We start from the raw sequence: 16,789 nt of genomic DNA, 5'->3' as shown, positions 1-16,789 counted from the left end.
AGAGCACCGCCGCCTCACGCCAGGTCGCGGACCGTCCGGCCCCAGGCCGCGGACCGTCCGCGCCTAACCAGAGAGCACCACCGCCGGTTCTTCTTGAGTATTTGGTGCTCCAAAAAAGCGTCAACAGTGTCGTTCTTAGCTGTTGGTTTAATTCAAGTCGGTACATAGCCGTGCTCTACAATATAGTATCACAATGAATATACTAGTAAGCCAATTTTCTTTTCCTTATTTTCCTATCTAGCAACCATTGGGATATTCTTGGCTGGCGCCGGCGGCCTGTGGGTGGCGACGACTCCGTCGTTGCCTTCAAGCGCCCTGTACTTGTCCCTCCTGGTGAGGCTTGTGCACTCGTAGGAGAGCGTTGAGGTAGCCACCGGCGGAGAAGGATTCACAGCAGAGAAGAGAAGGGAGAGTTGGAGAAGAAGAAAATAGGCGCTCGGGAGAATCGTTTGCATGTTACTCGCTAACGCGGCCCTTGACCCGATTCCAGCGTATATCCATTCCCTTACAGGCCGGTTCATGGGCCACAATTATATACTCCAATCGGTATTCCGGAAGCGGCTGTTTGGACGCCTGAAACGAGAACTGCGTCGATGTCCATATTGCATTCTTGCTGTGCTGACGGCTGATCCTGAGCCGAGGAGGTAACAATGAGCCTCTGGATGTAGTTGGTCACCTCGTGGCTGGTCCTGCCGCCGGCGCAGCGCAGGTGAGCTCTGGCGGGAGCTTGTTGTTCGAGTTCATGAAATAGAAGTAGGCCATCCCCTTCCACCCCCCTGGCCGTGGTGCCGTGGAACAAGCTCATCCGGTTCTCCATGGCGACGGCCGACGGGGCACCACTTCGTGGGTGAGGTCCGCGAAGAGCGCCGAGAAGCGCAGCAGGAAGGGCTCCCGGCACGTGGTCCCCTCGGGGCAGCTGATCAGGTCGCCCTCCGCCAGCAGGTCCCGGATCATGGCTGCGTCTGAGGCGCGATCCCGCGTGAGGCGCACCGTCCGAATCCGGATGGGCGACATAAACTCGGAGAGGCGCGAGAGCGAGTAGGTGACCCCGGCGACGGGACGGTCCAGAACGGTGGGCAGGAAGGTGGGGTCCAGGCTCCAGCAGCGTCCGTGTTAGGGAATGTGAGCCTAATGGCCCATTTGCTAAGGGAAACACTACAAATGATCAGTGTGGTCACCCGGACGGGATATGGAATATTCAGAATACGGCTGTTCGTCTTTCTTCTCCAGTTTCCTCTCTTTCATGTATTCTCTACCCCCTCTCTAGATTTTTCTAGACCTTTCTAGAGTGGTTTCGGTATTCTTCTCCTATCCTTAATTCTCATGTCGTTCTTCCTTTCTAGACTCTAATCCTCTGTAATCGCTACTGTTGAGTTGAATCAATACACACTGGAAGTGAGTTGCTAACAATTGGTATCAGAGGAGTTGATTATCGATCAAGCTCCATGGATCCCGCTGCCCTCAAGTTTCTCCTCGACGAGATCGGCAGGCTTTTCGACGAGCAGAACGCGAAGTGGGACGCAAGGTTTTCTCAGTGGAATGCGAAGCGAGAGCCAGAACCGTACCTTGGACACGAAGATGCGGCAGAGGAAGTAGCGACCAGCGATCTGCGCGAGGCACACGATCTGGAACGGGAAGAGGTCGAGCATTCGAAGCTCCACGAAGATAGAAGCAAGGGAGCGGCCGATGCGGGGCGAGAGGTCGCGCTCGCGGCACACTTGCTTGTCGCCGATGCGTGCGCAGCCAGAATCGTCAACGGCGCTGCGCCCTTCGACTCCTACGTCCCGGCCTACGCCGCCCAGTTCGACGGCTTCGACCTCGACCACGCGGCCTTCCTCAGCAACGGGGCCAACTCCGACCTCATGGGCTCCGCCTTCTTCAAGGAAAGAGAGGAGGCCAACAAGTGCATGCCCTCACAGGACAAGCTCGTCATCGACCTAGATCCGCCAAACGACATGGAGACGTCGTTTTTGGAGTCAGCCCTCCACGACGTTCTCGCTGCCAACTACATGGAGGCGCTCACCACATGTTCGACTCCGGGCATCACCGAGCGCGCCATGGACGAGCTCATCAGGATGACGCAGGCTGGCGAGCGCCTGTGGGTTCATACAGGTGGTCGCGAGGTGCTCCATATCGACACGTACGACAGCATCTTCGCCAAGCCCGGTGGCTCGTTCCTCAGCCCAGACGTGCACGTCGACGCCAGGTTCGACGCGCCCCCGTCGCGCTCAGGCCACCTTCCGTCGGGATGCTTCATCGCTGACATGGGCGACGGCTCCTCCAAGGTGACCTAGGTCGAGCTGGAGATCGAGGACAGGGTCTCCATCCACCTGCTTTGGTCCGGCCAGGAACGCGGCGTGTCCGACACCTTCGACGCCGACGTCACGACGGACTTCCTCCGCGCGCAGGAGCTGGACATCTTGTGCAGGGCGCACCAGGTGGTGGAGGACAGATACGAGTACATCCCCGACCGCTAGTTCGTCACCTTCTTCTCTACCCCCAACTACCGCCAACTCGGCTACTCCTTCACCATCTTCAAGTCGAAGACAGATAGCATCAGCAGCTCGCCCCTTGGGTGTTTGACCAAATGTCCTAGCGAGGTGCTGCACCCCATTGTCAAGCTCAATCCGGTAGACGTGGTGAATATTGCAGGCGCTGGGAGCAAGTTTTGTGGAGGATTTGATATCAACGTTTTCACAATGGTTCATCAGATTAGGGGTCAAGGAGATATCTAGGGTTCATTGCCAGTTACTCTAGCTGCTTGTGGTCACTGTGTGATGGTTGTGATGGTAATGGAGCCCTGCGCACGAGGGAAGCTATTCGATCGCATCAATGGCAAGGGTTACTACACGGAGCGTGTTACTGCTATATCCTGCAGAGCAGCTGTGAATGTCCAGCAACAATTCTTGTGGGATCCAGGTGTCGTGGTGGCATTCGGCAACAAACTACGACACACATGTGTAGACGGTCGGACGACGCACTGCTACGACTGCGAGTCGCTGACCGGTGAAACACTGCTACGACTGCGAGCCGCTGACCGGTGAAACATTGGAGCCTTGGTGAACGCGCAGCGCAAGACAACAGCTAAGGAAATAGTGCCTGGAGATTCCCTGGGCAGAGCTGTGGTGCATGGCCGAGCCAAGCGTTTTGCATTACGATGAACAAAAATCTGGACCAGTTCAACGAGTGGTGGATGAGCTTGTTGTGTGTTTGGATCACCAGCAATCACGTGGACTGTGCAGTTGTCAATGGTGACGACATATTTGAGAAAAACGAGGGACTTCCTTGACTTGTCCAAAGACAACCTGAAGATCAAGCACAATGAAATCAAAGGCAATTACATCTCTGGAGCAACAAAGTTATCTATCCTCAACAGTTCAGATGCATTAGAGAACCTTTTTCCAGGAATTGCCAACAGAGTTGTTGGGAAAACACAAATGAACCTAGCTAGCAGTAGAAATCTCTACCTGTAATTTTTCTCAGTACAATATATATCCACTTCAGATGAGAGAGTACCTTCAGGGAAGATTAGACTTATTGACTTGGATGGCTCTGAGACAATTATGAAAATTGGTGCTGAAGGATGGGGTGTTGCAGAGGCGAAGGCAATCAACAGTGTCGTTGACTCACTAAGCTTTGTTTCAATCTCAGTCTTTCAACTTGAAGAGGCTGTATTGGGTCTAATAGCCAGTGAAGCCAAGATATTTGGTCTGGGTGCTGTCAGCAGTGGTCAAGACAATTTCTCAGTCTTTCTTTAGGATCCTGGTGAATTTGATGACATGTATCGGCTTGAGGGCAAGCCGATTTTTAAGAAGGGGGAATGTTAGGGAATGTGAGCCTAACGACCCATGTGCTAAGGGAAACACTACAAATGATCAGTGTGGTCACCAGGACAAGATATGGAATATTTAGAATACGGTTGTTCATCTTCCTTCTCCAGTTTCCTCTCTTCCATGTATTCTCTACCCCCTCTCTAGGTTCTTCTAGACCATTCTAGAGTGGCTTCGGTATTCTTCTCCTATCCTTAATCCTCATGTCGTTCTTCCTTCCTAGACTTTAATCCTCTATAATCGCTACTGTTGAGTTGAATCAATACACACTGGTAGTGAGTTGCTAACAGTCCGGTGCGAGCAGGCGAAGAGGACGCCCCTCTGGCCCATGCCCCATGGCGCGCTCAAGCCTCAGGCTCAGCGTGCGGCGGCAGGGCGCCCCGGACGCGAGGGCGTGCAGGCCAAGCGCCCAGAACCACAAGGTTTTAGGGTCTGTTTGGTTCGTGGCTAACTACGCCACACTTTGCCTAAGGTTAGTCGTTCAAATTGAAGAACTAACATTAGACAGAAAAGTTAGGTAAAGTATGACAAGTTAGTCAGAGAACCAAACATGCCCACCACAGACATGGGCAGCAGCGCTCCTGCCGCGATGCGCACCACCAGCGTTGTCGGCCGGCGCGCACCAGGTGGCCGTCGTGGAAGATGACGGGCCGAGGCAGCTGGTCCATGGGAGCTGGATCCACACAGTGCATGGAGCAATATTTCGTCTAGAGAACTAAAAGGAGCTCGATCTCGGTCCTAACTAACACGAGTTTGCATTGTATTGTGTGTGTGTGTTGACACTTGATAGTTTGCAGTCAAAACAAAAACGCTCGGTCCTAACTACCGGACAAACTGTAGGCGTAGACGACGTGATTAACGGCAACAAAATTGTCGGGGACCATAGTTAGGGGTACCCACAAGACTCCTAAACTCGGCTGGTAATCACCATCAGCACAAGTTGTAGAAGCCTGATGGGCGCAATTTAGGTCAAGGCTCCGTCCACTCAAGGGACACAATCTCGCCTCGCCCGAGCCCAGCCTCGGGCAGGAACAGTAGACCCAGGCGGATTCACGCCTCGCCCGAGGGCCTCCTCAAGCAACGGGCGCACCTTCGACTCGCCCGAGGCCCAGCTCGGGCAGGCTTCACAGTGAAGCAACCTTGGTCAGATCGTCTCGCCAACCGACCGTATCGCAGGAGCATTCAATGCAAGGATCGCCTGACACCTTATCCTGACGCGCGTTCCTCAGTCGACAGGGCCGAAGTGACCGCAGTCACTTCGCCCCTCCACTGACTGACTTGACAGGAAAACAGCGCCGCCTGCCCTGCTCCGACTGCTGTGCCACCCGCCAGGGTGAGGCTGACAACAGCTAAGTCCCGCCTCAGGCGCCACAGGAAGCTCCGCCTCGCCCGACCCAGGGGCTCGGCCCACGCCTCGGCCTCGGAAGGTGGACTCCGGCTCGCCCGACCCCAGGGCTCGGCCTCGACCTCAGAAGGAATCGCGTCCTCACCCAACCCCAGCCTCGGCCTCAGGAGGAGTCTCCGCCTCGCCCGACCTTGGGCTCGGACCGACCACGCCACAGGGGGATCATCATTACCCTACCCCTAGCTAGCTCAGGCTACGGGGAATAAGACCGGCGTCCCATCTGGCTCGCCCCGGTAAACAAGTAATGATGGCACCCCGCGTGCGCCATGACGACGGCGGTTCTCAGCCCCCTACGGAAGCAAGGAGACGTCAGAAAGGTCCCGGCAGCCCCGACAGCTGCGCTTCTACAGGGCTCAAGCGCTCCTCCGACGGCCACGACATCACATGCAAAGGGCCCTAGCACCTCTCCGACAGCCACGTTGGCATATACATAGGGCTCTGGCTCCTCTCTGCCGGACACATTAGCATATTGCTACACCCCCATTGTACATCTGGACCCTCTCCTTACATCTATAAAAGGAAGGTCCAGGGCCCTCGTACGAGGAGGGTGGCCGCGCGGGAGGACGGGCTGACGAGCAGACTCTCTCCCTCTCTCGCGAACGCTTGTAACCCCCTACTGCAAGCGCATCCGCCCTGGGCGCAGGATAACACGAGCCGCAGTTCTCTTTTCCCCCTTGTGTTCCATCTCGCGCCGACCCATCTGGGCTGGGACACGCAGCGACAATTTACTCGTTGGTCCAGGGACCCCCGGGGTCGAAACGCCGACAAAAATAAAAGAAAAAAGGCAAATATATATTGGCAAATTAGTATAAATATTATTCTGAAACAAAGTAGCTATATAATAAGCTATTCCATGGTTGATCACAAATTATCTTGACATCCCCTCTCTATGTACACCATCTCTCTATATACCATGCCGGGTCCCTGAACAACGAACACTCCGCTTTTCTGGCACGCAAATCCGTGACCAACGAACACTCTTGCTCAAATTAAAGATAATACACTACCCCTTTGCATTACAACGACAAACAATTATATATGATACCCATAAAAATAAAAAGTAAATTTAGTATCAAAGTAAACATATGATCTATATATCAGATATTAAACTGATAAGAATAAATATTACACATTATCTTAGTCAAAAGGCCGAGAAATGTATAAGTTGAAAAGGAGCTTGTCCCTATTTTTTTGACAACTTGCTTAATCGTTCGTCCTCATTTATCTAATGAGGTGGTACTACGTGAGAGCGCGCCGCTGCGTGTGACTTTCTGTTATAGTAGGGTTTATGTGGTTTCTCACGGTCTATCTATAGTGTAACAACATGTTGGTAGATGAGAAGCGTGGATGTGCTATCATATATGCATGACTATTCACGTGAGCGACCAAGCGACGACAGTGATGTGCTCGTCATTAAGGGACAAGTTATTAATATGTCAGCTTCATTGAGCATGTGTGTAGTTAAGGGCTTATTTGTTTAAAATTATAATCTGTCAGAGTTATAAAATCCAACATATTTTAAATTGAATGTTAGTTTAAATATATTAGATTATATAATCTGGACATATTATAATTCCAAACAAACGGGTTCTAAGAGCATGGTTGGAGCAGTATGCTTTGAACCAAATACAAGCCTTCAAAGTTTTCAGAAACGTACAATTTGGTAAGGCCTATTTGTAACGTGTATTTTTATCTTTGATTTTGTACTTTTCCATCGTTTACACGAAACCTTTGTGTTCCAAACAACGAGCGTGTTCACTTAGCTTTAATCCGTATCAGCTTCTACCGTTTCTACACTGTCTTTGTCTCTATAGATTATAGCAGCAGCAATCTAAACAACCAGCTCTAATCCGAAGCGAGCTCATTGCTTTTCTACACATGACTCACAGGGAAACTTTATGATCTATTGTCTACAACTAACTAGTTTCTGTCAGGTCATGGGGTGCGAGGACATTTAAAGTCGATCGACAAGTGATGAACTGGCTCAACTAACTCACCATGCATTTTTATGCCGCCAGATACATATTCGATATAGAATTATTAAGAAACTTATCACTTAGGGGTTTTCCTTTTCTTTTTCTTCATTGCAACTAGTGACCTAGTGTGTGTATTACGCAACAGCGCCACATATTTCCAATCTGTGGAGGGAAACATGCAAAACTCATGCGCGATGGCGATGCAGTGTGGCTCGCCTGGTACCACATCATCGACATGGATTTCAGTGACATGGGTGGTGGCTACATATGTCCATATGGGTCGAGCCCATTGGGTGGCCCGAGGCCCAGCACGGCCCACTGGTCGTGCCGGCCTGACCCATTGAACGTGTCCTGTCTAGGCCGGGGGAGCGGCACATTGTGTTTTGTCTAGCCCGACACGCTCAAACGCCCCGCACGGTCCCAACCCAACACTGATGTATACACATCACCCCAACGTCCCTCGGCCGCGTGCCCGCATCCTAAACCTAATCTCCCCTTCCTGGCTCCTCGCTCCTCTGAGGCCCCACTACATCCATAGCTCCTATTCGTCTTCCTCTCGGTCTTGGCTTGGCACCTGCAACTCCTGTTCGTCTTCCTCTTCTCTCTCAATCCCCATTCGCTCCTCTCATCTCTCTTCGTCGGCTTCCCTTCTCTGAATTGCATTTGTAATTGTAATCTCCTATGTTGAGTCTCGGAGTTAGATCTTCTTTATCCTTTGGTGTTTGTTGTCGGTAGCCGACTAATCGGCGACTCCGGAGCTCCGACTACACAAGGTTAGCTAGTTCTTTCCTTTATGTTTGTGATTTTTAGAGGAACTTCAATCCTAATCGGCTAATACCCTTCCCCTTTGTGGATTTGGGTTTGTTGCCTAGGTATCAGTCACGTGCTAATGTCGTGTAGTCGTTGAGGAGTCGGAGGCGTCAAGGAGCCGGTCGACGTCAAGGTCCTCGTCGTGGACCTTGATCTAGCTGCCAAGGAGGAAGAGCACCGACTCCAGACGTTTAACGAGGAGGAGGATGTTCATGCTTTGTTATGTGTCGGTGCTGGTATCGATCTAGACATGCCTGGGATGGGGATAGGCATAGGCTCCACGAGCCCTACCCCTACTGACTATACAGTTGACTTGTGTCCGCTGATTTCCTGTTGGGAGCCGAGGCAGAGGCCGAGGGGATGGCCGTACTGAAAGTCGCCTAGATGGGGGGGGGGTGAATAGGCAAATCTGAAGTTTATATTGTTTAAGCACAACTACAAGCCGGGGTTAGCGTTAGAAATATAAATGAGTCCGAAAGAGAGGGCAAAAACAAATCACAAGCAAATAAGATCGGATGACACGATGATTTGTTTTACCGAGGTTCGGTTCTTGCAAACCTACTCCCCGTTGAGGTGGTCACAAAGACTGGGTCTCTTTCAACCCTTTCCCTCTCTCAAACAGTCACTTAGACCGAGTGAGCTTCTCTTCTCAAATGGGACACTTAGTCCACTACAAGGACCACCACAACTTGGTGTCTCTTGATTTGATTACAATGATCTTGAGAACAAGAAAGGAGGAAGAAGAAAAGTGATCCAAGCGCAAGAGCTCAAAAGAACACAAAAGTCTCTCTCTCTAGTCACTAATTTGTTTGGAGTGATTCCGGACTTGGGAGATGATTTGATCTCTTTGTTTGTGTCTTAGAATGAAGTCTAGAGCTCTTGTGTGAGGTTTAATGGCTGAAAACTTGGATCATTGAAGTGTGGTGGTTGGGGGGGATTTATAGCCCCAACCACCAATATGGTCGTTGGTGAAGGCTTCTGTCGTATGGCGCACCGGACAGTCCGGTGCGCCACTGAACACTGTCCGGTGCGCCAGCCACATCACCAGGTCGTTGGGTTCCGACCGTTGGAGCTTCTGACAACGGGGTCACCGGACAGTCCGGTGGTGCACCGGACAGGTCCTATTCACTGTCCGGTGCGCCATCTGACGCCTGCTCAGACTCTGCGCGCGCAGTCGGCACTGTTCATTGTTCACTGTAGCGTTGCAGACGACCGTTGGCGCTTGTACCCGTTGCTCCGCTTGGCACACCGGACAGTCCGGTGCTACACCGGACAGTCCGGTGAATTATAGCGGAGCGGCCTCCACGAATTCCCGAAGGTGGCAAGTTTGGAGTTGAGCTCCCTGGTGCACCGGACACTGTCCGGTGCGCTAGACCAGGGCTGCCTTTCGGTTGTCTTTTGCTCTATTTATTTGAACCCTTTCTTGGACTTCATATAGGTTTGTGTTGAACCTTTGGCACCTGTAAAACTTATAATCTAGAGCAAACTAGTTAGTCCAATTATTTGTGTTGGCAATTCAACCACCAAAATCATTTAGGAAAAGGTGTAAGCCTATTTCCCTTTCAATCTCCCCCTTTTTGGTGATTGATGCCAACACAAACCAAAGCAAATATATAAGTGCAGAATTGAACTAGTTTGCATAATGTAAGTGCAAAGGTTACTTGGAATTAAACCATTATACATTTCATAAGATATGCATGGATGCTTTCTTCTAATTTTAACATTTTGGACCACGCTTTGCACCACTTGTTTTGTTTTTGCAAACTCTTTTGGAAATTCTTTTCAAAGTCTTTTTGCAAATAGTCAAAGGTAAATGAATAAGATTTTGAGAAGCATTTTCAAGATTTGAAATTTTCTCCCCCTGTTTCAAATGCTTTTCCTTTGACTAAACAAAACTTCCCCTCAATGAAATTCTCCTCTTAGTGTTCAAGAGGGTTTTGGATAATAATTTTGAAAGGGGTTATACCAATTTGAAAATTCTATCAAAGATAAGATACCATTTGAAAAACCTTCTTTTAATACAAATTTGAAAAGACTTTATTTTTGAAATTGGTGGTGGTGCGGTCCTTTTGCTTTGGGCTAATACTTTCTCCCCCTTTGGCATGAATCACCAAAAACGGACACTTGTGAGTGAAATATAAGCCCTTTTACTTTCTCTCCCTTTGGTAAATAAAATAAGAGTGAAGATTATACCAAATTGGTGAGCGATGCGGAGTGTCGGCGAAGGATGAATAATGCGATGGAGTGGAGTGGAAGCCTTGTTTTCGCCGAAGACTCCATTTCCCTTTCAATCTATGACTTATTATGAAATACACTTGAAAACCATATTAGTCATAGCACATGAATGAGATGATCAAAGGTATATAAATGAGCTATGTGTGCAAAATATCAATCAAAATTCCTAGAATCAAGAATGTTTAGCTCATGCCTAAGTTTGGTAAATGTTTTTTCATCTAGTGGCTTGGTAAAGATATCGGCTAATTGTTCTTTGGTGTTAATGTAAGCAATCTCGATATCCCCCCGTTGTTGGTGATCCCTCAAAAAGTGATACCGAATGGCTATGTGCTTAGTGCAGCTGTGTTCAACGGGATTATCCGCCATGCGGATTGCACTCTCATTATCACATAGGAGAGAAACTTTGGTTAATTTGTAACCATAGTCCCTAAGGGTTTGCCTCATCCAAAGCAATTGCGCGCAACAATGGCCTGCAGCAATATACTCGGCTTCGGCGGTAGAAAGAGCTACAGAATTTTGCTTCTTTGAAGCCCATAACACCAGGGATCTTCCCAAGAACTGACAAGTCCCTGATGTGCTCTTTCTATCAATTTTACACCCTGCCCAATCAGCATCTGAATATCCTATTAAATCAAATGTAGATCCCCTAGGGTACCAAAGGCCAAACTTAGGAGTATAAACTAAATATCTCAAGATTCGTTTCACGGCCCTAAGGTGAACTTTCTTAGGATCGGCTTGGAATCTTGTACACATGCATACGGAAAGCATTATATCCAGTCGAGATGCACATAAATAGAGTAAAGATCCTATCATCGACCGGTATACCTTTTGATCTACGGATTTACTTCCGTGTCGAGGTCGAGATGCCCATTAGTTCCCATGGGTGTTTTGATGGGCTTGGCATCCTTCATCCCAAACTTGGTGAGTATGTCTTGAATGTACTTCGTTTGGCTGATGAATGTGCCCTCTTGAAGTTGTTTGACTTGAAATCCTAAGAAATATTTCAACTCCCCCATCATAGACATCTCGAATTTTTGAACCATTATCCTACTAAACTCTTCACAAGTAGAATTGTTAGCAGACCAAATATGATATCATCAACATAAATTTGGCATACAAACAAATCATTTGCAATAGTTTTAGTAAAGAGAGTAGGATCGGCTTTTCGACTTTGAAGCCATTAGCAATAAGAAAATCTCTTAGGTATTCATACCATGCTCTTGGTGCTTGCTGGAGCCCATAAAGCGCCTTAGAGAGTTTATAACATGGTTAGGGTACTCACTATCTTCAAAGTCGGGAGGTTGCTCAACATAGACCTCTTCCTTGATTGGTCCATTGAGGAAGGCACTTTTCACGTCCATTTGGTAAAGCTTAAAGCCATGGTAAGTAGCATAGGCAAGTAATATGTGAATTGACTCAAGCCTAGCTACGGGTGCATAGGTTTCACTGAAATCCAAACCTTCGACTTGTGAATATCCCTTGGCCACAAGTCGGGCTTTGTTCCTTGTCACCACACCATTCTCATCTTGCTTGTTACGGAAGATCCACTTGGTTCCTACAACATTTTGATTAGGACGTGGAACTAAATGACATACCTCATTCCTCGTGAAGTTGTTGAGTTCCTCTTGCATCGCCAACACCCAATCCGAATCCCTTAATGCGTCTTCCACCCTGTATGGCTCAATAGAAGACACAAAGGAGTAATGTTCACAGAAATGAGCAACACGAGATCGAGTGGTTACCCCCTTATGAATATCGCCGAGGATGGTATTCACGCGGTGATCTCATTGTATTGCTTGGTGGACTCTTGGGTGTGGCGGTCTTGGACCGTCGTCATCTTCCTTGTCTTGATCATTGGCATCTCCCCCTTGATCATTGCCCTCCTCTTGAGGTGGCTCATCTTCTTGATCTTCATTTTCATCCTCTTGAGCTTGATCCTCATCTTGAGTTGGTGGAGATGCTTGATTTGAAGATGATGGTTGATCTTGTGTATGTGGAGGCTCTTCGGATTCCTTAGGACACACATCCCCAATGAACATGTTCCTTAGCGCAACGCACGGAGCCTCTTCATCATCTAGCTCATCAAAATCAACTTGCTCTACTTGAGAGCCGTTAGTCTCATCAAACACAATGTCACAAGAAACTTCAACTAGTCCAGTGGACTTGTTAAAGACTCTATATGCGCTTGTGTTTGAATCATATCCTAGTAAAAAGCCTTCTACAGCCTTAGGAGCAAATTTTGATTTTCTACCTCTTTTAACAAGAATAAAACATTTGCTACCAAAGACTCTAAAATATGAAACATTGGGCTTTTTATCAGTGAGGAGTTCATAGGATGTGTTCTTGAGGATTTGGTGAAGGTAGAGACGGTTGGGGGCGTAGCAAGCGGTGTTGATTGCTTCCGCCCAAAACCGGCCCGAAGTCTTGTACTCATCAAGCATGGTCCTCGTCATGTCAAGTAGAGTTCTATTCTTCCTCTCTACTACACCATTTTGTTGTGGCGTGTAGGGAGAAGAGAACTCATGCTTGATGCCCTCCTCCTCAAGAAAGCCTTCAATTTGAGAGTTCTTGAACTCTGTCCCGTTGTCGCTTCTTATCTTTTTGATCCTTAAGCCGAATTCATTTTGAGCCCATCTCAAGAATCCCTTTAAGGTCTCTTGGGTTTGAGATTTTTCCTGCAAAAAGAACACCCAAGTGAAGCGAGAATAATCATCCACAATAACTAGACAGTACTTACTCCCGCCGATGCTTATGTAAGCTATCGAGCCGAATAGGTCCATGTGGAGTAGCTCAAGCGACCTGTCAGTCGTCATGATGTTCTTGTGTGGATGATGAACACCAACTTGCTTCCCTGCTTGACAAGCGATATAAATCCTGTCTTTCTCAAAATGAACATTTGTTAGTCCCAAAATGTGCTCTCCCTTTAGAAGCTTGTGAAGATTCTTCATCCCAACGTGGGCTAATCGACGGTGCCAGAGCCAACTGAAAGGGAATTAGGCTTACACCTATTTTCCTAATTGATTTTGGTGGTTGAATTGTCCAACACAAATAATTGGACTAACTAGTTTTCTCTAGTGTATAAGTTATACAGGTGTCAAAGGTTCACACTTAGCCAATAAAAAGACCAAGTATTGGGTTCAACAAAAGAGCAAAGGGACAACCGAAGGCACCTCTGGTCTGGCGCACCGGACTGTCCGGTGCACCAGAGGACTCCAAGTCAAACTCGTCACCTTCGGGAAAAACCAGAGGCGCTCCGCTATAATTCACCGGACTGTCCGGTGTACACCGGACAGTGTCCGGTGCTCCAAGGAAGAGCGGCTCTGGAACTCGCCAGCTTCGGGAATTCGCAACGGCTAGTCCGCTATAATTCACCGGACATGTCCGGTGCACACCGGACTGTCCGGTGTGACATCGAAGCAACGGATACTTCGGCGCCAACGGCTACCTGCAGCGCATTGAATGCGCGCCAGCGCGCGCAGAAGTCAGGCACGCCCATACTGGCGCACCGGACACTCTACAGTACATGTCCGGTGCGCCACCGGACATCCAGGCGGCCAAGAAGACAGAGCTCCAACGGTCGGAACCCAACGGCTTTGGTGACGTGGCTGGCGCACCGGACATGTCCGGTGTGCACCGGACTGTCCGGTGCACCATGCGACAGACAGCCCCACCAAACAGCTAGTTTGGTGGTTGGAGCTATAAATACCCCCAACCACCCCACATTCAAGTCATCCAAGTTTTCAACCTTCCAACCACTTACAAGAGCTAGGCATTCAATACAAGACACACCCAAGTGATCAAATCCTCTCCCAATTCCACAAAAGTGAGAGAGATTTGCTGTGTTCTTTTGAGCTCTTGCGCTTGGATCGCTTTCTTCTTTCTCATTCTTTCTTGTGATCAAAGCTCACTTGTAACCGAGGCAAGAGACACCAATTGTGTGGTGGTCCTTGCGGGGAAGTTTTGTCCCCGGTTGATTTGAGAAGAGAAAGCTCACTCGGTCCGTGGGACCGTTTGAGAGAGGGAAGGGGTTGAAAAAGACCCGGCCTTTGTGGCCTCCTCAACGGGGAGTAGGTTTGCAAGAACCGAACCTCGGTAAAACAAATCCTTGTGTCTCACCGCTTTACTCGCTTGCGATTTGTTTTTAAGCCCTCTCGCGGACTCGTTTATATTTCTAACGCTAACCCGGCTTGTAGTTGTGATTATTTTTGAGAATTTCAGTTTCGCCCTATTCACCCCCCCTCTAGGCGACTTTCATTTGGTATCAGAGCCCGGTGCTTCATTAGAGCCTAACCGTTCGAAGTGATGTCGGGAGAACTCGCCAAGAGGGAAATGGAGACCGGCGACAAGCCCACTACAAGCCACGGGTCGACTTCATCGGAAGAGTCCCGCAACAAGAGGAAGGAGAAGAAAAACTCCTCCAACAAAGGGAAGGGAAAGGAGAAGAAATCCTCTTCCCACAAGTCGGATTGGAGAGGCGACAAACACAAGAGGATGAGGAAAGTGGTCTACTACGAGACCGACTCTTCATCACCATCGACCTCCGACTCCGATGCACCGTCTGTCACTTCTAAGCGCCAAGAGCGTAAGAAGTATAGTAAGATTCCTCTACGCTATCCCCATGTTTCAAAACGTACTCCTTTGCTCTCCGTTCCATTAGGCAAACCACCGGTTTTTGACGGTGAAGATTATAATATGTGGAGTGACAAAATGAGGCATCATCTAACCTCACTGCACACAAGCATATGGAATGTTGTTGAGTTTGGTGTACAGGTACCATCCGTAGGGGATGAAGACTACGACTCGGACGAGGTGGCCCAAATTCATCACTTTAACTCCCAAGCCACTACTATACTCCTCGCCTCTCTAAGTCGAGAGGAGTATAATAAGGTGCAAGGGTTAAAAAGTGCGAAGGAAATTTGGGACGTACTCAAGACCGCGCACGAAGGAGACGAGGTGACAAAGATCACCAAGCGGGAAACGATCGAGGGGGAGCTCGGTCGCTTCATGCTTCACCAAGGGGAGGATCCACAAGCCATGTACAACCGCTTGAAGACCTTGGTGAATCAAGTGCGCAACCTCGGGAGCGAAAAATGGGATGACCATGACATGGTCAAGGTTATTCTTAGATCCCTCGTATTTCTTAACCCTACACAAGTTCAACTAATTCGAGGTGATCTTAGATATAAGCTAATGTCTCCTGAGGAAGTTATAGGAAAATTTGTGAGCTTTGAGCTAATGATTAAAGGCTCAAAGAAAATCATCGAGCAAGGCACCTCCTCCACACCCGAAGCACAACCGGTCGCGTTCAAGGCAACGGAGGAGAAGAAGGAAGAGTCTACATCAAGTAGACAACCCATCGACGCCTCCAAGCTCGACAACGAGGAGATGGCGCTCATCATCAAGAGCTTCCGTCAAATCTTCAAGCAAAGGAGGGGGAAAGATTACAAGCCCCGCTCCAAGAAAGTGTGCTACAAATGTGGTAAGCCCGGTCATTTTATTGCAAAATGTCCAATATCTAGTGACAGTGACAGGGGCGACGACAAGAAGGGCAAAAGGAGAGAAAAGAAGAGGTACTACAAGAAGAAGGGCGGTGATGCCCATGTTTGCCGGGAGTGGGACTCCGACGAGAGCTCCACCGACTCCTCCGACGACGAGGACGCCGCCAACATCGCCGTCACCAAAGGCCTTCTCTTCCCCAACGTCGCCACAAGTGCCTCATGGCAAAGGACGGCAAAAAGAAGAAGGTTAAATCAAAATCCTCCACTAAATATGAATCTTCTAGTGATGATAATGCTAGTGATGAGGAAGATAATTTGCGTACCCTTTTTGCCAACCTTAACATGGAACAAAAGGAAAAGTTAAATGAATTAGTTAGTGCCATTCATGAGAAGGATGACCTTTTGGATTCCTAAGAGGACTTCCTAATTAAAGAAAATAAGAAGCATGTTAAGGTTAAAAATGCTTATGCTCTTGAAGTAGAAAAATGTGAAAAACTATCTAGTGAGCTAAGCACTTGCCATGAAACTATTAACAACCTTAGAAATGAAAATGCCAAATTAATTGCTAAGGTTGATTCTCATGTTTGTAATGCTTCAACTTCCAATCCTAGAGATGATAATGTTGATTTACTTGCTAGGATTGATGAGTTGAATGTTTCTCTTGCTAGGCTTAGGATTGAAAATGCGAAATTGCTTGCTAAGGCTAAAGATTTTGATGTTTGCAATATGACTATTTCTAACCTTAGAAGTGAAAATGATATATTACATGCTAAGGTTGTAGAATTAAAATCTTGCAAACCCTCTACATCTACCGTTGAGCACACTTCTATTTGTACTAGATGTAGAGATGTTGATGTTAATGCTATTCATGATCACATGTCTTTAATTAAACAACAAAATGATCATATAGCAAAATTAGATGCTAAAATTGCCGAGCATAACTTAGAGAATGAAAAATTTAAATTTGCTCGTAGTATGCTTTATAATGGGAGACGCCCTGGCATTAAGGATGGCATTGGCTTCCAAAGGGGAGAC

The 16,789-nt window shown here is 48.3% G+C and overlaps 2 pseudogenes; both read right to left on the bottom strand.

Moving 5' to 3' along the window:
* Positions 1–237: 237 nt before the first annotated feature.
* Positions 238–4,160, bottom strand: LOC103628132 (glycerol-3-phosphate acyltransferase RAM2-like; annotated as a pseudogene).
* Positions 4,161–6,290: 2,130 nt separating this feature from the next.
* On the bottom strand, positions 6,291–6,397 carry LOC111589503 (uncharacterized; annotated as a pseudogene).
* Between the last annotated feature and the right edge of the window lie 10,392 nt (positions 6,398–16,789).

This window comes from Zea mays, chromosome 5, assembly GCF_902167145.1.
Source record: "Zea mays cultivar B73 chromosome 5, Zm-B73-REFERENCE-NAM-5.0, whole genome shotgun sequence".
Lineage (NCBI taxonomy): Eukaryota > Viridiplantae > Streptophyta > Magnoliopsida > Poales > Poaceae > Zea > Zea mays.
The sequence above is the reverse complement of the archived record's forward strand: the minus strand, read 5'-3'. Positions and strand labels throughout refer to the sequence as shown.